Raw genomic sequence first — 24,009 nt, 5'->3', positions numbered from 1 at the left:
TATCATAAATAAACTAGCTTTTACATAATAAAATAAAAAAAGTAGCTTATATCCTTCTCCATGCCATATAATTAACAAACAAATGAACAAACTTATTTTCACATTTATAATATTAATTAAAGATTAAGCAATAAGGATATTATCTAGATTTACATATATATATATATATATATATATATATATATATATATATACACTGTTTTATTACATTTGTACTTAACATATTTTTTAAGACATGGGAAAAACGTACCTGGTTAGCGTTAGATATAAATAATCTACATAAGTAAATAAGGAAAACGATGATTTAATCGACGTGATGGCTTTTACGTCGTTCTCAGAAACAAGTCTACGGCTTGCCGAGCCTCCGGCAGACCTCGATGAGATTGCGTCACAAATGTCATATCAAGCGAGATCGGAAATTCCTGTTCGTGACTATTTCAAGAGCCTCAATCGCTACAAACTGAGCTATAGACAGAAGCACGACGGATGAGATGCGCGTGTTGGTAAAACCGTTACAAAGCCTTGAGGCAGGTTCTGTCGCCGGTAACGTATCGCATGTCCTTGTATCGAATTATAGAAGCGTCGTGTGTTGTCCAGTCTTCATATTGATGCACGTCATTACTTAATTAATCTTTCCACAATAGAACCTATTGATTGTTTCGGTATGTGGGATTTCCCGTTAAGCGTAAAAACCTTAATATTGCTTAATAGTTGCATTATACCTATATCTTACATCTTGATACCATACTATATTTCTAATAACTACTCGTATATCAATATTATTTTGTAGTAATAAATCCGCTTAATATTTCAATCAATGAACCATTACTTATCATTAATCAACAGTTTTTACGACAATCTCTCTCCAAGCGGATCCCTTACACGTTATTACAGAAGCTTATTTTGTTAGAGACGGACGGCACCGTTTATAAAACGTTATCTTCAAATGAACACAATAACACATTTAATAATGGAAGTGATTAATGTGCTCACAGGATGACGCGCACTTTGCGCTAAGGGTTAAAGGGAGGCGCGAACACGATACTGCGCACTGCGCAACAACACACAGAGTCCTGTGTCCCAAATGACCAGACATTATTTAATTGAAATGGAAGTGAAAGGGTGACAATTGTAATAGAAAACAAAAAAAGGGTTCACGTTTTGCGAGAGAATAGAGCGATGAAATATCGCTCCAGCCGTGTATTGCAACATTTGTTTTTTATTATAATTATTTAACTACTAGGTAGGTAAGTAGAAAAATGCGAATGCATTTCTCTTCGATGTGACTAAAAACGTAATCAACACAGTTGAAAGACGTGAGCTAAAATCCTTTCGGATCGAGCTGTTGAAAGCTTAATTTTTTTAACCTAGTTTTTAGTTTAGTAGGTAGAGTACATTACACATTACATGATCTATCTAAATATTTCAACAGTTTTTAATAGTAGTCGATAGTATATTACGAATAATATAAATACTACGTAGATGCTACACAATCATGCCAATTGTCAATTTTTAAATAAGGTAACCTGTATTATGAGAAACGTCTGGATATAACCTGAAACTCAAAAAAAAATATTTCCTGTTGGCTTGACTGCTATCATACCTGGGAGCAATGCAGCATGTAAAACAATGTACCCATCATTACAATACCAGATCGAAATATTGTTCTAAATTATTAGGTATATGACGTAATATGGGTTGTGAAACCTGTGACTAGATTACACCATGTGTGCTTAAATGATCTTACAAAAAACGAATTTTTGTCTATATTTATTATATTTAGAACAATGATATTGATTAAATTTTAATAACTTAGCGAGTGTACTCCTACTTACTTAGAAGTACGTTGTGATTATTGAAAAAAGTTCTAAATAAATAATTTTGTGCATCATAAATCTTGCTTGAGGATGTTTACGTCTGAACCTTCTTGTAAAGCAAAATCGGTGTGACAGGGTGTGACGTCTGCTAACTAATGATTCTGTGACACAATGCGCCTTGTGCTTCGTTCTTGTCAACTTCATCGACTTTCAGGCTTTGTTATCGAAAAATTTTAACACTTCAATGTTTGATTTGTGCGAATTTACGTCTTTGGCAAAAAATGCAATTGATACGTCACGTTTTTATTGCTGTTTGTGTTGCTACCTGGATCTATTATGTAAGAAAATAAGGGTAGTTTGGATAACGCGTCGACAGACAGCCCTTCACGCCGCTCTACAAGAATGCATGACAGTTTCATAGCCGAATCGTAGACTTTATTGTGTTCTAATTTTATAAAAATATCATGACATGTGTATAATCGATGTTCCTTCCGAAAATTTATAAAATAAGTTATCTATTTCAAATGCACATTATTTGTGATGTTCATAGCGACTGCTCTTTTTAGTGCCCCTTAGTTTTAGACTGCGATGAATACTAACAGAATAACAGCAGCAATGCAATGGTGAGGGCGTGAAGCGTGAAATCAAATTGTCGACACGGACTCCAGTAAACATATTGATATTTTAATTAGATTTACAAAGTCGCTCGCAGCACCGTCGGCGACACCCAACTCTTTGAGCCGGGCTAATGGCACCCCGCGGACTATATTTAAGGGTTGTCGGACCCTGTTTTGTGCCTACTCAATATTTACTCCCAAATCCATTATAGTAACAATGTTCGCTAAGTTTTTTAAGTTTTTATCGCAGCTTCCGTGTTATCGTTTTCAAAAGCTTTGAAAATGTCATTCACGATGTAATTATAGTGCAGCGCAGCAGGTAACATCGGCGCTTATAGTAGCGACTGCTAACAAAATCATAATTGCTTTTTCGTCTATAGGTTATTGCAGCCCATAAAAAAGGTTTTCTGAACACCTTTTGTTGTAACGTTAATAAAATTCAAGGAAGAAATAAATTATTATTCAATGGGCTAACTGCATGTTGTAAAGATCAAACATTTATTTTGGAAACACAATGGTACCTAAGCATTGTTTGAAAATTAGTACCGTATCTTTTAAATAAATACGTACTGTACCTTAATACGTCGCAACGCAGATCGGTCAGTACTTTAAATTTTAGATTTACGTAAGTATATAGGTACTACATTTGACAAAATGTAAGTAGGTACTTAAATATTAAAAGGATAGTGTCAAAGTATTTTTTAAATAAATTCTTTAATAATGAAGGCAGTAAACATATCGTTAATAACCGTTAATAATGATATTTAACATGTGCGAAGTCATTTTACTATAAATCAATGCAATAAATTTGTCAGAATATGCAATGAGGCTAGGGACGGGCATGGCTCGGAGCCCAACTGCGTGCCCCGCGGAGCGCGCCGCCACACGCTGTGTTCTCAGTATACAGAACTCTAATTGACACACTAAAATACGTCATGTCGCACAAAAGCATTTATTCTGCTGCGCCCTTCATTTCCTATTAACAGTTTCGTCTTTATTTTCCGCCAAATGCTAACTGATAAATGTTAAGTGATAAGCAGATACATATAGAAATGTCTCCATTATGTCTTTCGATCGATGTAATAAGTGGGTGAGTTCTTTAGGGCATAAATTAATAGCCTCCAAAAGGGCTAAAATACTTTCTCAAAAACAAACTTTTTTTTTAATCTTTTACTTTGACAATTTAACAATAGCGATAGTCAATTTATTTATTGTTCGCAGTACACCAGTTAACATCTACATTACATAAAGTCCTTATATTTTTTTGTGACCGTCATTATTTTTAAATCCACTATCAAATTAGCGCGTATCTACTTCTATAATGAAAATGAATTGGAGAAGAAATATTTTGTACCAGCTTCAAAAGTAGAAATTTCAGATATTATAAGAAGTAAGTAGTTAATTAAGATTGTCACACATTTTATGGAACAAAGTTTAATTTTAAAGTTTGCTTCGTTATGTACTTCAGGTTATATTTGGAATATTTGATAGTTTACAGAATAATTTAATACTTGAAGATTTATTTTTCTGTAATAACCTACGAAATATAAATTTACTACAAATATACATGCATGTCGTGGTCTAGTCCACGTCATCTGGGAAAAAAGTATCTTACGTTTTAGCCCAGATATGCCTACCATTTATTATTACTTATTATTTCTCCTTGGTGCCAGCATAGGTAAAAAAAAAGCAGGTCAGTTAGTCCATTGTGATGAATATACCTGGATTCCAGCATGATAGTTTCCAAGGGGGACCACGTGGAGGCCGACCTGACAGCCAATCCCTTCTTCACTTTATGCCGATATTAGGTAGTGATAGATATCAGAGATAAATGCCATGTAATTCATCTTATATTTATTTTGTAAAAGGCATAAATCTGTTAGTCCTAACGCAAATCGTGCTATAATGTCGTATTAATAAAAAATGCTTTTTTTTATGTATACGGCATTGAACCCACGGATAAAGTTATACACTAGCATACCTTAAATTTTATAAAAGGAAATGATAGTGAAACAGAGTGGACTAATTTACCCCATGTATTAAACTATATTGCACCTCCATAAAATAACAAAAATTAGGTAGGTGTCTTCCAAAATTTACCATTACGAAGGATAGCGGTGAACAATGCATGGTAATTATTCTAGTCTGACATAAAGCAGCAAGAAGAAATTATCAATTTACAAAAAAAAAAAATATAAACGCATATAGTTTTATAATCATAAAGAAAACTTTTCCTATAGTAATAAAATTTATAACATTGGGGTAACCGAAAAGTCCGGCTTTTTCAGATTCATCAGATTTTTTTCAATATTTTTTTATAAAAACTAGGTGTACGCTTACATAACTACATATCAAGAAATCTTATTATCTAAGTGTGAATTTGTTACTCAATAACACCTAGATAGCCGAATTAATTTAAATAAAATTTCGTATATCTACAAAAATGTAAATTAATTTTCACTAGTCAGTCCCCGCGTGCTTTGCTGCACCCCTGTGGCAGGCATGCTCCTGCTCGGGCGTCCCGACTGCCCCGAGCCAAGTATCTACAGAATGTGTGTAATTATTTATTTGCACTCTGTACCCTCGCTGTGCCCACTCAGTCTTTTCAATATCCAAACAAATAAATGCAATACGAATAGAATATGATATTTGAGGAATGTGAAGTGAAATTACAAACAACTGAATTTATTATTAGTGTTTTAAGTATTATATTTATTTAATGTAAAGTAAACATGCGTCCAAGTGTTTAAACGAATAAAATTTCTGAAACAAGAGATTTATTCCTTTCTTGACTTTAATTAAAACAAATAGAAAACAACTTAGCAGAGAGAGACTGCGCAGTAAAATCGTTTGCTTCGGTCCACTCGTCTTTTTGCCATAAGATATCTGTGCTTCTTTAGCTGTATTTCAATTTAAGAGTAGGATCATTATCATCATCCGTTATCGTGTTAGATGTTGACTGTCCACTGCTGAACATTGACCTACGCCTATTGGAGTGTTTTGCGTGGGATAATGCAATATAATTTAAAGGGTATTCAGTAATAAAGGAAGAATCAAAAAAGAGAGGCATAAAAATTCTTAGAAATGCAAGTGAGTAAAGCACATATAATATGACGACATTATATTTTATGACTTCTGTGAAGCATGACCTACATGATTAATTGTAAACAAGAATGCTATTTTTGTTCACAATTAATCATGTAGGTCATCAGCTTGTCCGTTATTCTAAATTACAAAAAAAAAAATAACCACATTAGGACATATCTGCGTCATAATATATCTGCGTCCTCTATTATACAAGTAGGGTTCATAATTGGCAACAAATTTGAATCAAACTATTTTTCAAACTTGTCGCGAAATTGGCATATATCTTTTTATTTGATATTTATATTTTGTATTTAACATATATATGTGTAATAATATTGTATCTTTCAAATATATATATATATATATATATATATATATATATATATATATATATATATATATATATATATATATATATATATATGATGTGAATATTTATTTTAATTTCTGTTTTGCACTACTACTGCCTTAAGGGGATCAAAATTGATAGGGTGCCTGTCCACTTCCAGTTGAACTAGAATCATGAAATTTGATGAGAAGCAATGTCATATAGCACAATTAAAAGAAAAAACTAAAAATCGTACATTTGTAATTACATCACAAAAACATAATTTTATTTACAAAACATTTCTTTTTTCAATTATAATTAGTACGAAAAAAAAAACTGGCTAAGTCTAACTCGTACTTAATTTTTTTATATTAAGAAGCCTGTATACCTTTTATATTTTCAATAATGTATCTTATTTTACGTCTACAGTGTTGGTCAAATTGATTTAGAAATAATATATACCTACAATTTCTGTACAAAGATTATATTTTATATATAAATTCAAATATCAATAAAAATTAACCAAATATAAATAGCTACTAAGAAATTAAGATCCTTTTTTATACCACAAAAATGTGATACAAGCACAGCCTGTCTAATGATGAACGATCACCTATAGACGCCAATGGATGCCTGTAATACTAGGGTTTTCACTTACACGTTGCCGACCCTAAAGAACCTTTACCCTTACCCTTTTTGAAAAATCATATACTGTAGACTTTAAGGAAAACTTCGGTAGGGAACTCATTCCATAGCTTGGAGAACATTTTGAAACCGCATTGCACGTGACCATTTAAGTTCAAGCATGTGAGGATGAATTCCTTGTCGATGGCGAGCAGTGCAATGATAAAAAGTGGATGTAGGCATCATTTCAAATAATTCCTCAGAAAACAATCTGACCTTGTATTTATAAGCTACATAGAGATGGTAACGCATCTTACTCCTGCTCATAGCTCATGATGGAATGATGTAAGCTTGAATTATTTATTTTATTAATTACTTGCCAGCTTGTAGGCAATAGCGTTCCAACAGTTAATCTGTAAACAAAATTCTTTGTTAAAAGTATATCTTGCACTGCCACAAACAACAACTTTGTGTTAACTAAAAAATATTCTAAAACAGGCAGGTAGAACGTATTTCTTTATATTATTATGTACATAGTAGTTTACGTTTCTAATGAATAAAGGAGCTTAAACGGTATCGTTTTTCACGCCAGACACTGTATTAAATGCACAAAGGCTCCTGATAAAGGTCGGAGACAAATACCTCGCAGTCTGCTGCTACTATTTTGACATTTTAATTTCACCCTTGCTCAAAATCCTTTTTGAATAGCGACGGGGGCGCGACACGACGTGAACTAAGCTTTCGTGATACATGTATCTCAGAGAGGTTGATTGACATTTATCGCTAGGATTAAAATACAATTAAATTTTATTTTAAATTGAGCACGTTTTTTCAACCCTATGCCTTTATTGTAGAGCATATGGTAAGGTCAATCTGAGACTTCAAAAAACGTACGTAAAGTAGTAACTATTCGAGTAAAAATAAGAATAAATACAATTTGAATAAATATAATTCGAATGAACACAATTAAGTATTTATAATTATTTACTTTTATATTTGTATTATGGCGCTATAGGTTGGCCCTAAAAATTACGGAAAAATATTTATTTATTTATTGGTATATCAACAGTGTTACATAGGTATAGTTTGTTATAATAAAATATTTATGAAACTGGTAGATATATATTTTATTTTTTCTAAAGAAAGGTGATAACGTTATGTTTATATGCATATAGACATTTATAAATTATTAATTAATTTTGCACGAAATATTGTTATTATAATACAGAAACAGGGCAATAAATTGAAATTTACACACATATTCCTGGGTTTTCTCGATTAGAGGTAATTTGCGTCAATCACTAGCATTGTACCGTTCCCGTCCGCCTTCACTTTGGACTGGAGCATTTGCTATAATTAAAAACCGAGCCCCCATTTACAAAAGTCAATCGCGGGATTAATGTTTGACATGAACGCACCGTTTTCAGACAGCACTTTTGTACTTTATTCTATTACGCCTGCTATTACCCCGTCAAACCATATGAGATTAAGTTTTTCTATTTCTCTCAATTTTTATTATTAATATGTACCGAATGATGGCATTATTATCTGAGTATAAATAGAAATAGCATTTAGGTATAAAAATATCGATGAAATGTTATTCCAATATTTTGTTTAAATAAGTAAAGAAACTAATATAGTTTTTATATTTATATGCTAACTTGCGACCCGCCCCGGCTTTGTACGGGTGCAATGCCGCACCGCTATGTCCCTGCACTTTAAATCTGTAATATCTTCGGAAATAATCATTTAAATTACATGCTGTAAAGGACCATATTGATCTATATTAAATAAACAATGTAATTAAGGTACTTAATTGGATAAAAATTAATGCTGTATTGCTTAAAATCACTTCGTAAATAAGCCATTTTTTCCCGTAAAATGTATAAGATAAAAAATGGTTATTGTGGGTTATCCTTAAGAGATAGACATATACCATCGCGGACTTTTTTGTTGACCTTAAGGTGTACAATACTGTAGTATATTATTTTGATTTATCTCGTAGAGATCAGCCAGTGTTTGTAATGTAAGCGCAAAAAATGTGTTTATTTACGATATCACATAAGAAACCTCTAAAATTGTCAGTGTTCCTCTACTATATTATGCATGTATTATACATATAAACCTTTCTCTTGAATCACTCTATCTGTTAAAAAAACCGCTTCAAAATCTGTTGTATAGTTTTACAGATTTAAGCATACATAGGGACAGACAGACAGCGATAGCGACTTTGTTTTATACTATAAAGTGATGAAATATGATGCGTAAATTTACTTTCCCTTATAAAAGTAGTTTGTAGGGTGTTTCTTTATTACCTCTGTTATTGTAAAATACATAAGATACAGAAATTTATCGTTGTTATGTTTTTATATATGTATATTTTTCAGATTTAGTTGAGGAAAAAATGAGACTTATTTTTTTATGAAAATAATTATTTCATCAGAATATCTTAATTTTATTGTTATCATGTGAAATATATTCATCCATAGTACAATAAAATTTATTTTAAGTTTCACTGACTGATCAGTTCAGGGTACAATACCTGAAGAAACTCAAAATCTTTAAATAAAAAAATCTTTAAATTTAAAAATATTAATTTTTCTTCTTATATTCACTCCGTCTGACCCTAATATTATTGCATCTAAATGACAATGAGTTTATAAACCTCAAAGCGTGACAGACATTTTCATTACAAATAATTTCCTATTTTATTGCCTCCACAAAACTCATTTCATGACTATATTTGTTTGCATTTTCTATTTGCGCAATTCTTGATTTGTGGTGTAGTTTATATATGGTCATAATATTTCTATCCTTTTTCTTTATAGCCCTAGTCGCAAGTGCGAAAGAGATCTATAACACTGGGGTTGTAGGGTTATTGGTCACGCAAAGTAGTAACAACCCTTTCATGTCACTTGTGACTGGTAAACGGTAATTTGATTTCACGCGTGTCTGATGATTAATGCTAGTACCTTATCGCTCCATATTTTACCGATTTAGTCAAATATTATTTTTTATTCCATCATGCTGCACGAACGTGTGAATTCAACGTAATCTGAACGACAAACATTTTAACAAAGGCCAGTGTGTTAATAGGATATTTTCAATGTATATGCCAAAATTCATGACGTCATGAATTATTGTATTAATATTCAACGCCGATAAAATTAACAAAATTCTTTTGTTAAAATCAAATGGATATACCTACTTATCTATTTAAGTATAGAAGTAAGTAGTGCCACGTGTTAAATTTACCAAAAAGTAGGAAATACTTCTTAATTAAGTACTATCTACTTCGTTTTGTAAGTAGATCCAACTCGTATTATAATGCTCACCTATAATTATCAACAAAGCCTATTGGCTTTAATAATTACATAGATAAAAGGATAATGTTTGAATTCATTCTATATATTTAGGTGAATATTTTTTTAATTCATTAATTTATTTTTTAGGTAACCTAATATTAAATATTAAATTATTATTATTACATACTTTTTTGTTGTTTTCGACAAAAAGGTGGTTTAATATGTGTCAAATTACATAAAATCAAGTACAAAGGAAAGTTTTAATATAAAAATTAGCCCAGGATTGATCGAAACACTAGGTAATAATGCAGTAAACGTCATAAGACACATAGTCACCTTTAAAACTCTTAAAACATGTAGAGTTAAGGAATATTGTTAATATTTATCATGTGAGGTATATAGTATACACATCCTAGTTTATTGATCGTGAAATAGTAGTCTATGGTCATAGTATTGTATGTAGATACTCGTAATTCCATTGCTGGCGCATGCGCTAATACAAATACTCGGTCAACCCATATAAAACATATAAGGTAAGAAGGGTAATCTTGTTAATACATTCGGTTAAAGTAAGGAACATCGAAATCGATTCTGAGTTGACAAAGATTTTGCATAACATTACAAGGTACCTACTGTAACGTTATGCGATATAATGTTACCATTTTTTTTGTCAATTTATGTCTGTGATATTTTTTAATAATGATCAGTCATCCTTAATAAGTAGCAAGCGAATCAATCGATAGAATAGTTATCTCTAGTGATTTCATGAGATAGAATGAAACAGTAACGTTTGCTGTCTTGTTCTTTTTTAGGCTAGCGATAATCAAAATGATTCAATCGACAGATTCATTTGCCACTTGTCTAGGTGAGCCGGATAAAAAACACATGAAATTCAAATATATTTACAGGGGGAAAGGGATTGTTAGTGATGAAGACTAAGAATCTCATTGTTAGTAATATACTCAACCAGGTCGAGCTCCTCGCAATTCCCCCTGGAAACTATCATGATTAATTTGTGATGAATTTATCATGATAACTGACCTGTTTTCATTCTCATCGATCACCCTTCACTGGTGCTCAGCCAGCGTATCCCGTTAGCGCGGGCAGGGTTGCCATTTCATTTGCACCCATAAAAAAAATTACATACATATCACTTTTTATTTATTCTTTATTCATATATAGGTTTATATTGATTCGTGTTTATAGATACCCGGAAAAAGGATTATAAGAGTTGAACAGAAATATAGTCAATTCGTATTTTGCTACCAAGTAACTCAGCATGTATGGCTATGAATAGAGGAAATTCCATAACAACTAAGACCTGAGCTTTGGCAAGGCATGAGATCATAAGTACCGTGGACGTCACAGTATAGTCAATGAAGTTCATGTCTATTAGAGATGGTGAAACTAATTGATAGTTTATTCTCCATGTACAATTAGTTTACCGTTCCATGTTTCGTAATAATATGTGTAATAAAAAAAAATAACAAATTTATTATTTTGAATACTCTACCATATTTAAAGAAAAAAAAAGATATAACCTGTAGTAAACTACGTTATACATATAACTATAATTAAGTATCATAATAAAAGTCGAATATATAGCTTATTTCAACATTATCAAGTACAAGATAATAACATATTTTTTTAATATAGTCCTGTTTGTTTAGGCTCCTGCACCCACTTAAATCCTCTTAACTGAAAAGGATCGTTTCTTTGTGTGACGAAAAGAGGATCCAAGTGATGTTCTCATATTCGTATGTGTAAGTAATCAAATAACAGTAATGCCTATCCTAATCCTCGCTTAATGCTTTTGTTCGCCTGTTTTACGCTTCACTACGCCCTCGCACAAATATTTGTTTATCTTCTGTACGGCTACATTTATCGCGATCTACAAACTTATTGTTAAAGCTTGGAACATTTTTTCTCCAAAAAATGCTACTTTTTTACACTTTTTTATCGAAAACTGTCCGATTCCGAAACACGTGGCTCATGATTGATCACTGATTCACGGGCTATACGCTACGTCGACATTACTCCAACAGTTTTAATGTATCTATGTATATTTGTATTTATACAATCCAACTAGTAATAGACCTTTTTTGGTAGCGTTTGTAAGGCCTAATAGACATTATTTATTGTCACGTGCTAGTTTTTACCTAAGCATTTATTAGACGGTTATAAATGTATGTAGCGGTTATTTTCCGCTACTATCAGTAGGTATGTACTTACCTTTATTTAGTATTTGAAAAGTGTTATAAAACCAAGCAATAGAATTGAAATATTGTTGCAGTTAGCATTTGTAGACGTTGTGATGTTATTACTTAATTATATATTTCCCATTCCATTAGTTTTACTTTAAGCTTATATCGATCTGCGTGAACAATGCAACAGTGATCCCTAAGTGTGAACATCTGTATTTGCGTACAGCGCTCCCACTCGCGTACACCTATCGCTATAAAGCTGTATTCAAATAACTTTAATCATTTAAGTACACAAATCCATTCTTGCTACTAACGAATTATAATTATTCATAGCCGTTGGCGACAGCACAATCCTTTCGATTCAATGCCTTTTTGCATAATGGCAATATACAGATATTGATTTAATGTCCAATTTGTGTGTAAGTATAAAATATGATAACCTGTATATAGCTATATAAGTATTTTTTATTGTTTGCTTGGGTACCTCAGTCCCATTCGTGTTTCAACCGTAAAGCAGTTGTGTTTGCATGGCTGTGTTTCGGTTTGAAGGGTGGGATATGGCGTGAATTTACAGGGTACAGAGGAATAACACCTGAGTCCTCAGGAATGGCAAAGCATGGGCGAAAAAGTATACTCTGTTATGTCCATAGTATTGCTTATGTCTATAGGCGACGGTTACCACTTTACATCAGGTGGGCGGTCAGCTTGTTTGCCATTCTAAGTTGTATAAAATAAAATAAAAAAAATATTTACATAACTATATTCACATAATTTTTTAATGGTACCAGTAAGCGAGCAAGATTTGAAACCGCACCTTCCACACAGAATACATGTATTCTATGCCTTCTAAGTCAGGCCGAGGCTTTACCAGGTTCTTACCAGTTATTATTTTCTTTTTTGCAGGATTTAATAAGTACATACATATTATCAACAACAGCTAAACCCTTTTAGTAGTTTTTTACTAATGTATAATGACACTAGTGACTAGGTGATCAATAAAATTATCTGCGCTCACGCTTCTCGTGGGCAATCGGTTGAAAATGTTAAGCGGAGCACTCAATACTGGATTTTATTTCGTGCATGGTGACACAGATCGCCGTGACATGTTCTCGTGTGACATACACCGTGTACCGACCCGTGCATTCATTCATGCAGTCACATGCATCATTGCATCCAACATTTGTGAAACATTATTTGATAGAGGCGATTTTTTTATTAAACCTTATAATTTCAATTTATTTTTTATAACACATATTTTACAGACAAATATTTTATAAGATCTCATGATGGGATTTTAGAATATTTTTTACTTCCAGATCCTTGGTGGTTATTTAATGATTGTAATAACATATCAAGATTTATTAAAAATTTAAAAATACCCCAACACAAAAAAAAATATGTAAAGAGTAAAGACCCCGAATACGCTATATCGAGAGGAAAGGGATTGTTAGTAATGGGGTCTTATAGGCCCATTACTAGCAATATACCCTCTCAGGTGGACCTCCACGCGGTTCCCCTTGGAAACAATCATGTTTAATGCTTGTCAAATTCATCATGGTGGGCCAACAGACTTGCATTCATTCTCACCTATCATCTTCCACTGGTGCCTCGTCGGTGTATTCCGATAGCGCGAGCGGGGTTACCATTCCATTTACAACCATTAAAAAAAAACGCTATATCTGCTATAAGTTGCCGAGGAATTAGATAACCTGCAGACTACTTTAAGTTGCAACATCTATATAGAAAATAATGATAATGTTTAGTGATATTTAGTAAATTTTAATAATTATTTTCGCAATTGATAAGGTTTATTCCTCATCCTGATAGCCTGTTAATTTTATCAAGAGTTAAATTTTTGTGGATCAAAAATTTTGTCATTATCATATGAGCCATTAATTGTCCTCTGCAAAGCAAAGTCCTCTTTCTGAAGGGCAGTTTTGCAAGTAGTTGCCACACTTGGCAGGCGGGTTGGCAACCGCAGTTAGGCTTTAGCGATACTATATTAGGTATATTAAGTTTTTTTGGAAGTTTAATATAATTAATTTTACATATCTACATCAGGATATTAAATGTACTATTTGTTTATTATATTTGTCTAATAAATTAGACTAACTAAATAAGTGTATCTGAACAATAAACTTAATTTTAATTTAATTATTTTGTATAATTAATCAATGACAAAATAAGTAGGTACGACAAGCTACAATTGATCGAGACAATCAAGGACGACGATAGATTTAGAAAATGTAATAAAACGTGAAGCCATCGTCCTTTTTTCATTTCCACCAGATGTGCGATAAACGTTATCAAGAGGGTTAACCGTGACCTCATAAAAAATAGAATTTATTATGTCTCACGACCCTTGCCCGAAACTAAGACAGCGGAGAAAATAATAGAAAAATATCGTAATTAAAATCCAACCCTTCCTGTCGTTGTGCTATTTTATGGAGGGATAAAATTGGAGCGAGGCGCGCGTGACCGATGCGATGATATAGTGTGTTGAAGTTCTAAAGGCCTGTTATGGGCTTGAAATGCGCGGATGGGGGCGGGCAACGCACTGTGCTCGAGACGGGTTAAGCGATCTTTAATGACTTTGTTATATCATTTATTAAAATGTAAACATATGACGACTCCAATTAAATTTTCTTCGACAAATGTTCATTTCCGTTTCAACTGTTTTTATAAAGTATAAAATTACAAAATGATAATTTCCTCATATAATACAAATAAGTTATAAAATTTATAACTAAGAACTTTTTGCCTGCGTCCTATGCATGAATTTTAAAAATAGGAAAACTTTTACTTCTGTACGGTGTATCAAAACAAATTATATAGCTACCAGATTTTAAATTAGACCTCCAGGCACACAACTGTGAAAACACATCAAATTTGGTGATCCAATTAGTTTTTGCATGAGACAGACAATTTGACAGACAGACTGAAAAACATACATAAATTTCTAAAAATGAATGTTTTGACTTCTATTGCTTTTATTATTTATTTCAAGTAAACAGTTACATAGACAATACATATTCTTAGTGCCGCGAAACTGCAAACTAAACTGCAGCTATGCGCTTTTGTACATACAGCTTTATAAACAATTATGAACTTATATCCTAATTCTGTATACTAAATTTATATCTTTATACATACATATACACACATATTCATATATACACATGCATATACTAATGTGTACTTATTTTTTTTTGATGGGTGAAAATGGTATGGTCTGCGCTAACGGGATATGCTGGCGGAGCACCAGTGAAGGGTGATAGATGAGAATGAAAACAGGTCAGTTAGCCCATCATCATGAATTCATCAGGAATTAACCGTGATAGTTTCCAGGGGGAACCGCTAGGAGGTCGACCTGGTTGGGTATATTGCTAGCAATGGAATTCTCAGTTTCCATTACTAACAATCCCTTTCCCCCAATGTGTACTTATTTATACCAGTAACAAAATTTGCCATCCACTTGCTTGTATTTTAGATAGTGTGTGCTGTCCTCAATCATCACTATACATTATGGTCAACATTCACCATCCAAATTAAATCTAATACTGATCTATAATTTTTTTTTCACTTTTTATTTAAAATATTTTATTGTGACATTATTTAATAATCTTATATTTCTCGGTAATACATTATAGTATTTTGGAACTAAATATTTTCTTGTTCTTTTACAATAATAATTATTAATTTTGGATACAATTTATTCTTTGTTTTCAACTTTAAGACCCCTCTTATCAATTTTTCTTGAATATCTCCCATATATAGATATCGTACAGTTACAAGTTATTACTCAATTTATATCAGTATGTATATAAAAATTCTAAACAGTGACAATAGATACTGTATTCATATTTTAATGCATGAAATTAAATCAGCAATATCACAACGAAATAAATCAAAAATCCTTTTTTTTTATCTAAATCTAAATGTTTCATTATTTTGGTAATTTTATTTATAAGATTTATGGTTATAAACTGTATTATTTCATACAGTAATAGAATATCTTGCAATCTTATATTCTCTGACGTATATGGCGCTGTTCATGTTTATAGGTGACGGTTAATACTTTCCATCAGCTTGTTAGCCATTTATCATAAAAAAATAAAAATAAACACTTAAACAGTGAACCCAAGGCGAAGAGCAACCACGCTAATGCCTACAAAGCGAAACTCCCGCTTAATCGATATTGTCGATCGACGTGATTTCAATTTAAAAACAATAGCTAAGTCAAAAACAGGTTGAAAGCAATTTTCGATAAGATTGATATACTAATGGATAATTTTGTGGTATTGCTGGCAAATAACAGAAGCTTACCTCGTCTTGGTTGGGACGTGACGAGGCGGAGTTACGGCTATCGAGTGTCGGGATAGCTATCTTGGAACGTCACGTTTTATATTAACAAAAGTTGCACAGTAAACTGACAGTTCCACATGATTACAGAAATTAGTGTTTCCTCTTGTACTTCTTTAATACTACCAAATATCTAATTCAGAAAATAAACCATCCTTACTAATATTATAAATGTAAAAAAATTATTCGTTTGTTACCTCATATCTCCTTAACGGCTTACCTAATCATAATTAAATGTGGTATACACGTACTAAAATAGATGAAAAAGGATATAGGCAACTTTTTATCCCGGTCACACGGACGAAGTCGTGGCTAAAAGCTATATAATAAATTTAAACCTTGGGACATTATTATCACATATCATTATCATTGCCGTGTGGTCCCAGCATAGAATGGGCCATCCCTTTCTTTCCCGTAGGTGTCGTAGGAGGCGATTAAGGGAATTTAATGGTCGAGAAATACGCAGCAGGGTCACTCTACTACACATCATCAAAGCCTAACTGCGGTTGCAAACTCGCCTGCGAAGCGTGGCAACTACTAGCAAAACCTCCCAAGTGGGAAGCCTATGTTTAGCAGTGGAGAATTAATGGCTGATATCATGATTTTTGTTTATAATGATTAAACTCAAAAATTACTTAACCGATTTTAAAAATTCTTTCATTTATAAATTTTCTAACCGAGCAACATAGGCAATATATTATTTAAATAAAAAGGGAAGTCAAAGTTGCAAAAATATAACCCAAGGTATCAGAAATTGTTCTATGTATTAATATTTTTTAATATATTTATATTATTTATATTGATAAATATTCCTAAATATTTTCATAATAAAGATTGATCATATAAATGTAAATAAATTCCATTTTAAATTATACAAATCGGATCTTTCATTTAGAAATAACAACGTATATAAAAATGATAATAATATTAAAAATACCGCGGTGTTAATAGCCTTACGTTTAATATAGGTCTAAGTACTTACTAATAAAAGTGCCAATTTGTCTTTCTATCTATCCGTGCGCAGCCGAGGCGGCTCGCTAGTATGAGTATATTTTTTATATATGAGTATATAAAAATGCCCAGATCGATAAAGATAAAGATAGGTCCTTTGTCTTTAAAGCTCGAGATATTTTCCTTCTTTCGATTGATTGCAATCATGGATTACACTGTCCCTATGTTTACTCAGGATTATGTGGTATTAAGAAAATAAATAATACCTAATATTTTTAATTTTCATTAAAGAAGAATTATGATCGAATTCAAAGCCGTCGGAAAGCCAGTAACACTATCAAAGTTATGTACAATTTTATATAAGTATTATAGACAAAAAGATTCCTGGACTATCCTGATCTTAAGAAATCAAGCGAAAATGAAAAAAGAAATGAGATTACCGTGAATAAAGGATAGTTTATTCTGAATCTCGATTATATCTACAAGAAAGAACTATTGTAAGTATTTGAAACTGGATTTCTTTTATCGAATTACTAGCACAGAGCCAAACATTTCAATAAAAGGTTTAAAAAAAAAACTTGAACATATACAAAAGATTATTCAACAATAACACTACCTTATGTTAAGGAATGCCGCCTCCATTTCATTAAATGTGCAATCGAAATATATCTCTAAAAGAGAACCATAGAGTAGATTGTAAAACTTAATCTTTCATAAAGGTCGAGGTGCGATGCGCAACTTGCAATATTGTTTGCTGTTTGTTAAAGTATGCGTGAACAAGAGATCTTCAGACAAGTATTGATTGATATTCAATAGGACTACGATGAATGGCTGCTTGACAATACGAGCGTTCCGCTATTAACGGAAAAGTTATTCGGAAGAACGTTTTAATATAGCCATTAATAATTTTGTTTACTTGTCATACTTAACTTACAGATATTCATATTAAAGAAAGGCTCGAATAAACGCAAACGTTCAATGATGATAAATAGTAAAATGCTATATGTTTAATAATATTTTTAAATGAACAGAATTTCAATAACTCTTGGTAGGCAGATACCTCTTGGAATAGTCAAATAGACTATTTATATATCGAATAATGTAGAGATCAGTACTTTACTTATAATTTCTGTTTTATAAAATACATATTTTTATTTACCTAAATATATAGATAGTTTCTTTATTGTTTCCTCCGAGACTGCAGTAGTAACGTTATTATATACAAATAATTACGAGAAATTACAAAAAATTTTGTTCTCATTACTTCTTATATATATACGAGTAACAAAGAACTAGACACACCGGCTCCATTAAATCTATGAGAATAAGTAATTTTAGTGTATCTCACTCAATGATTGTGCCATATGTAGATATAGACACAATTCACAAAGCTACCGCCAACTCCGGTGGTCTGCGCGCTCACTGTTCGTCATTCTTCTCCGTTTAAACCTTTCTTCTTTTCCAAAACTGAAGACTCAATATGGAATTCATTGCAACATTGTTATCTAAATCTCAATCGAGTGCATTCTACCGCACTATTTCACTTATTGAGAAACCGGCAGACATTGAGACGTCTTACAATTGTATGAATTTGTAGAGTGAATTACTGTTCATTTGTCTGATTAAAATGTATTAGAATAATTCATACTAACACGGTATGTGTTGTGCACGAAATACAAATAAATTGATGCCAAGATTTTTTTCTTAATAAGCCAATTGCTGTAGATTATTATGTTACTAGGCTTGGTAGAGAGTTCTTGTTCGAGGTGTCCCTCTTTTGCATTAGTATATTATAATTTGTTCTCTTAAATGTTAATGACGTCCTACCTAAAGATAAAAAGGAGTGTTGACACATTATACTCTTAATCCGTCATAATACGAAGACTTATACAAGTTCAAAATTTTAATATTTAAATGTATTTATAGATTTGCCTAGATGCCAGAAGACTTTGATATTGAAATATTGTATAACAATTATAATGGGTTATACATATTTGCAGTGACCTTATGAGGGTGTATAGAAAGGGCGTTACGCCTGAGCCTGTCAGTAGTATAGCGCACGCGCCACTTGATCCTCGTTAGCGACGCACTCACCAAACAAATGAACTAAAACAATACAAAACGTACGTTACCATTATGCTAATTGCGCATGGCATTGTTTTTATTTTGAATTTACATTTCACTTCAATTAGACCTCCCGCGAGCCATGAAATAATAAAGAGTACCTAAGTAAAATCAAATATGACAGGGCAAGACCGCTTACTGGTGCTTGTTTAGGTACCTACTGCTTTCGAATTTTATTTTATGTGACAGCATGATACGCTTGGTATGTTGAATGGAAATGATAAAAAATTTAGGTCCCTTACGTATAATAATGTACTTAAAAGTATCTGTACATTGTTTAATATTGTTAATTATGATGTTTATTTTATTCTTCTGTGACTCCTATAAGTATTTCTACTTTAGGAAAGGATTCTAATTATAATATTTTCCTTAAAAGCCAATAACCTCTGATAAGTTATATGATAGCTTATCGTTAAATTTAATAAATTATCAACATCTCATTATGTATTTATATTACCAGAGGGAGACTTTGTACAAAAGTCGATTGCTTGGGTACCTCTGTCCCATTCGTGTTTCAACTGTGAAGCAGTTGTGTTTGCATGGCTGTATTTTGGTTTGAAGGGTGGGATATGGCGTGAATTTACTGGGTACAGAGAAACAACACCTGAGTCCTCAGGAATGGCAACGCATGGGGGGTATCATGGGCGAAACAGTATACTCTGTTATGTCCATGGTACTGCTCATGTCTATAGGCGACGGTTACCACTTTCCATTAGGTGGGCCGTCAGCTTGTTTGCCATTCTAAGTTATATAAAAAAAAACCTTTTTACTCTACAATATCTGTGACTGTGTGTCAACGATATCAATACATAATTGCTTGTCCAAATAAGGTCATTTTCAAAGCTGATCACTGATCAGTGTATCCTTATCTGTTTTTTCTATTAGTCACATTCCTTAAACACGGTTATAAGTAAGTAAAGATATAGTAGAAAGTGACCAAGACACTATACTCGCGCAAGAGAAGAAAAACTTGAAATAAACTCCTGCACCCAACCCAAACAATAGATACTACCAGTAATTACCAGTGTGGTGGTAATAGTAATTTTATACCCTCCTCTTGTAAAAAAAGAGTCGTCTCCAGCACAGGTATTACTGAGAGAGACCCTCTCTCTCTCTTTGTCCTACCTACCCTTACTGTTATTTGTATATCTACAATGCAACTAGAGGGAGTATAATCTGTGTAAAGGCACTTTAAAATACAAATAGGAACTAATATTTTTCACTGAACACGTTATAGCAATATATTATAGCAAACATATTGTCAGAAGAGAACAATCACGTGACAAGTAAGTACAACAATATGTCAGCAATTAAGAAGAGACGCTGGCGCATTTAACTGCTAATGTGTCTATTAACAAATGTATTTGCCGTGTTCGGACTCGCTCGTAAATATCGTGAACAACTGGAGCAGTTGGCTCGTGTCGATTCACATATATCATTCTGTTTAAATGATCAGACAACAGAGCGGACGTGACAAACTCTATGAAAGTCTGTTTATATTATCAGAGACAAAAGTTTATATTAAGTGGATGAAATTTTCTGTTTTTTCTAATGTAATTTTTTTTTTTTAATATCGCTTACTTGTATTATTAGTAGGTAGTCTTAGACACTGGCGCACATTGATGAAACTAGTTTATCGAATGGAAGTTACAAGAGTTGTATGTAGATATTACACGATATATACAAGAGACGTTATTATGGCATACAATTCATACTTTTAATCCATTAGAATCTCACCATGTGAAAAACATTATTGTAGCGTAGTGGTAGGCTGCAGTTATGTGCAAACGCATAATAAAACAGTTTCTAATTTAGATTGGTTCTTGATATTCTCTTTAATGTTATTTATTGTCTGATTTCTCATAGTCATAGATGTAAACAGTATCTATTTAAATTAATTTTAAAAATAAGAAAAACTTCTTGCGCTATAAAAAAAAGAATAATTCCCGTGGTTTTCCAATTCTTTGTAAACATGTTATTGTTAGTTTTGTAATAAACATGTAGATATATTTATATATACACAGGATGAAATAAAATTCGTTAACCATACGTAAAAATTACTACTAACTCATACTATATAATGTATGAAGTTGGAAATTTCGTAAATCAAAAGTATTAAATGACAAAAGAATATTAAAACTAGGTACTTACTAACTTAATACTTTGTATGAGAGGTTTTAATTTTTTGTCGTATTATTTTTATGTCATATCCATAAAAATAAAAATAAAAAATGAAAAATATTTACTCGATCATATGGACCAAACAAAGATTTTTGCTAAGAACTGTAATAAAATTATATAGTTATAATAAATATCGCTACATAATCTTCCACTCGTCTCATTAATTCGAGAGTGGATATTCTGAACAAAAAATTGAATTCTTCCTGCGCGTCATCTGTCTCAGAAAACGATTTATTTAGCGGCGGCCTCTATGCAACGAACGCCACCCGCGCGCCGGCACGCGCGCCCTTCTCCGCTCCTAATAACTTAACCCCCTTTTGTTTTTCTATACAAAGCTCACAATTTATTTATGAGATCAACTGATTATGTTCTGGCACGCGTTTAGGCCATAGTTCTTGAACGTTTAATTCTCATCTTCAAAACAAACAGATTATTAGAGAATTCCTCTTATTATGAATTTTCTATTATATTTGTACCCTTTAATTTTTTTACGTATTGAGTTATTATTTAAATGAATGAATAAATAAGTTTAATGACTTACATAAAATAAATTAATATTTATTATAATTATAAGTTATAAAATATATTTGTAATTTTGACAATTGGATGTTCCTTAATTTTTTTATGAGAAAATTATTACTTTCTATAAGTATAGAATTGTCAAAAAAATTTTTCGTTAAATACAAGAACAATTACAGATTATTATCATTTCATTTTTTACATAACAAAATTTTAAATTGCCCATATCTGTAGAACAGGGTTCCCTATAGTATTAATGTAACAGAACACCATCAAATACCTTTAATTTTATGGAACCTCATATTTTCCACAACTCGTCGCGCTGTCCTTTTTTACCTACCTTTTTTTTATAACACAAGGGACAAACGAACATGCGGGTCACCTGATGGTAAGTGACTACCGCCGCCCATGATCGCCCACAACACCAACGGTATTGCAGGTATGCTGACGGCCTTTTAAAAAGAACATGCTCTTTTCTTGAAGGTTATGTTGTCATATCGGTTTGGAAATACTGCTGCTGGAAGCTGCGTGGAAAAAAGTGCCTTGAAAAACGCACAGTGGAAGACCGCCACTCGTCCAGATGGTTGGTACAGAGATGCAACATCTCTGCACAGTGGGTCGAGCCGGACAGTAAGGTGCTGATTATCAATATTTACCTACTTGCATAACAGTAATGATTTCTTCTCATCACATAGTACAAATATTTCAAAATGATAATGTACTTAACTGTTGTATTATTTAACAGCCAAATATAAATAATTTCCCGTACCGTGGTTCTATGGAATGCCTAAATTCCCACTTTAGAAATCACTGCTATAGAAAACATGCTTTAAACGAAAGCTACAAGTTATTAAAAAATTCAAACGTAAGTAAACGGTTTGTGAATAGATACATATTAACGACCTTAGTGGCACAGTGGTGAGCATACTGCATTGCGTAATTGATGTCTCGGATTTGATTCCCGATCAGGCTAATATGTAAAATGGACTTTTAGAATCAGCTCAAGTCTCGATTTGAATATGGCCTCATACACACTGGACATCCTTGCTTGAGAACTAGGCGATTGATGGCACTTATCACACACAAAATATACTACATATATCAACTCAGAAAAATACAAACGGGTATACTTATGAATATTTTTTATATTGTGAGAGACTAGAACTCTCGACTATCGGATCAAGGTCGTCATAATTATAGTTATATATAGTATATAATTATATATATCATTAACTACTTGTCTATTAATATAGCAACCCGTTAGTAATATCTATTCCACTATATTTATGTAATATTACTAAAATTTATACCTAGGTATATATTTATTAAAATCTCAGCAAAAAATAAAAAAAATATTCTATTCTAAATGGCCACCTTTGGCTTTTATACAGGCCTTTAATCTTTCTGACTACGAATCTATGGATTTACGCACTGTTTCCAAAGGAAATTTCGCCACTGGTTGCTCCAAAGATTTTTTTAAGAGACTCAATGTCACCGTTTCGTTTAGAGCAGGTCCTCTAAAACTGGCCATAATTTATGATGAGATGAGAGCCAGTCTTCAGCTCTTATAAAGTCCGGAACATTGGTTTCAAGCCAGGCTTGGGTAGTTCGTGCCTTGTGAACGGGTGCAGAGTCCTGCTGTAAAGTCAACGGTATATTTTTAAAAAGTGTATCGCTGAGAGGTTTCACAACATGATCCAAGACTGTATCTTGATATAGTTTGGCTGAAGTTTTACTCCTTTTTCACAAAAATTTAGTTTTATGACTCCTTAATAAGACACGCCCTACCAAACACTCACTTATTCCGGATGATGACAACGTTGTACCTTTCCGACCACTTGAGCAGCTTCTTTAGAACTATGAGTGTACACTTTATCATTTTGCTTACTG

General features: G+C 32.4%; 1 long non-coding RNA gene across 1 annotated transcript; it reads left to right on the top strand.

Moving 5' to 3' along the window:
• Window positions 1-480: 480 nt before the first annotated feature.
• LOC128202047 (uncharacterized) lies at window positions 481-23,082 on the top strand. Its single transcript, XR_008253574.1, has 3 exons — window positions 481-543; window positions 11,449-11,541; window positions 22,603-23,082. It is a non-coding gene; the product is annotated as an uncharacterized LOC128202047 (long non-coding RNA).
• Window positions 23,083-24,009: the final 927 nt, after the last annotated feature.

The sequence above is a fragment of the Galleria mellonella genome, unplaced genomic scaffold (assembly GCF_026898425.1).
Source record: "Galleria mellonella isolate WM207_F2 unplaced genomic scaffold, CSIRO_AGI_GalMel_v1 utg72, whole genome shotgun sequence".
Classification (NCBI taxonomy): Eukaryota; Metazoa; Arthropoda; class Insecta; order Lepidoptera; family Pyralidae; genus Galleria; species Galleria mellonella.
This window is presented reverse-complemented; position numbering and strand designations above follow the sequence as displayed.